The 2,368-nt window shown below is 49.0% G+C and overlaps 1 pseudogene; it reads left to right on the top strand.

Annotated features, from left to right (window-relative positions):
• Positions 1–1,052: 1,052 nt before the first annotated feature.
• Positions 1,053–2,318, top strand: LOC135531529 (protein ANKUB1-like; annotated as a pseudogene).
• The last annotated feature ends 50 nt before the right edge of the window (positions 2,319–2,368 follow it).

Here is a 2,368-nt window from a genome sequence, read left to right as displayed (position 1 = left end):
TACAGTAGAGCACAGCAGAGTACAGTAGAGCACAGCAGACCGTATAGTAGGAGAAGAGTACCCTTTAGGTTCATTGAAATACATATTCTACAGTAGAGCAATCTGCCCTGCACCCAGATTAATTTTTAATTTTTCACCCAATATTAGTCTTCAATTTAATCTGCACCCAGATTAGTGTTCAATGTGATAGAACAAAACTCAGTACAGCACATGAATTAGAAAATGTTGTTACAAATTTGAGCCACGAGATGGTGGTAGATTATAAATTTAATGGACCTTTGATTTGTCTCTGGATAAAAATTGCCCTTGGGCACAGATCTAGGATCAGTTTACACTCACCAAATCTAACCTTTACCATTAGCAGTACAACACAAACCAGACCTAAGATCAGTGCAAAGGAGCCACTTCATCTTACCCCTGTAATTATATGACTCTAACTATATATACTGAGTGTACCAAACATGAGAAACACCTTCCTAATATTGAGTTGCACCCTTATAACTTTTGCCATCAGAACAGCCTCAATTCGTTGGGGCATGGACTCTACAAGGTGTTTGAAAGCGTTCCCCAGGGATGCTGGCCCATGTTGACTCCAATGCTTCCAACAGTTGTGCCAAGTTGGTTGGATGTTCTTTGGGTGGTGGACCATTCATGATACACACAGGAAACTGTTGGTGTGAAAAACCCCAGCAGCATTGCAGTTCTTGACACAAACCGGTGCACCTGGCACCTACTACCCCGTTCAAAGGCACTTAAATATTTTGTCTTGCCCATTCACCCTCTGAATGGCACACATACACAATCCATGCCTCAATTGTCTCAAGGCTTAAAAATCCTTCTTTAACCTGTCCGCTCCCCTTCATCTACACTGAAGTGGATTTAACAAGTGACATCATGAAGGGATCATAGCTTTCATCTGGATTCACCTGGTCAGTCTTTGTCATGGAAAGAACAGGTGTTCATAATGTTTTGTTTACTCTGTGTATAAACACAACATAGGTATTTATGTAAAACAAGTGAATTTACTGTATGTCCATGGTCTTATACTTCAGCGGGAGCCGGTGGTGCGTGTGTTCAGTGCCGTGACGGGGGAGACCCTCTCAGTCTTGGGCACTGTGTTTCTCCTGAGTACGTCTGTGGCCAGGCTCATGACCCTGGTGTCCCAGCAGTGTGGGCTTCCCGTCAGCTCCTTCAGACTGAGCTCTCCCACCGGCCTGCAACTCTACGACTGCAACCGGCTGCCGGCCTAATCGCCATTGACCTGGTGTGGCCTTCCTTGTGCAGTAGATCAATGGTCCTCTGGCTCAACACCTTATGGATGTAACACAGAGACAAATGGACTGTATGGAACACATTCTTGGTTCATGGCAACCAGAGGACAACCACATATGTCTCTGTCTCCCAGGGGCTACTCTACGGTTGGACACCTGGGATGGGTGGGCGGAGTTCCTTAGAGGCTGCTTCCTGGGACACAGACTGACCGTCCAATGACACCTGTCTTAGGGAGAGACCTGTGATGAGGTCAGAATACACATCTACACACTGAACTGTATGATAGACTTACTATCAACAGTGATGGGTACTGAACCTTTATATAGCTTACCATGATTACCATGATTGTACTGAGCCTTTATATAGCTTACAATGATAGCACTGACCAATGTATATAGCTTATATTCTCGTATATAGCTTATATTCGTGTATTCTCGTGCGTGTCATTGAGCCGGTGGGGTTCACCCTTACCGTGAGTGGTGCCACCAGACGGCCCACCCTGACGTCGCCAAGTGTCCCGCTGTCGCCTCTTTATCGCCAACAGCGTTCTGACCCTTACCTGTCGGGATCCCCAGGGTCATGACCCCCTGAGGATCGCCTCAGTAGGGCCACATGCCACAGGGAGTGTGTATGCCACCTGGCCACCAAGCTGTGCTCTGTGGTGGTCCTCCCAGGTATGGCCCTGCCCATGCGGACATACCTCCAGATAAAGGGCTGGGTGAGGCTGGGGCAGAGGAGGGCAGCATCCAGGCACTGCATGGGCCTCAACAGGGCTCCGTTCAGGACCAGGGTGGGCGACACGGTCCTGGTGGATGGCTTCACTCTCCCCAAGATGTCCTCCAAGCCCAGGAGGGGTGAGGCCAAGGCGGGTATCAGGGTGATGTCCACAGCCTCTCGACGTTTGACCCCCATCAACTGCCCATCTCATGTATCCTGCCCGCTCCGCGCCCTGGCATCCCAGGATAAACCTCTTCAACTACCGAAGCTCCACCCTGTGGCCACGAGGGATGAAAGAGAGAAGAAGAGAGGATGTGGAGGGAAGGGATGTGAGGAGGATGAGAGTCGGGATCAGAACAGCAACCAATGGAGGAGCAGA

The sequence above is a fragment of the Oncorhynchus masou genome, unplaced genomic scaffold (assembly GCF_036934945.1).
Source record: "Oncorhynchus masou masou isolate Uvic2021 unplaced genomic scaffold, UVic_Omas_1.1 unplaced_scaffold_16277, whole genome shotgun sequence".
Lineage (NCBI taxonomy): Eukaryota > Metazoa > Chordata > Actinopteri > Salmoniformes > Salmonidae > Oncorhynchus > Oncorhynchus masou.
Note: the sequence above shows the minus strand (reverse complement) of the source record. Positions and strands in the feature narration are given on the sequence as shown.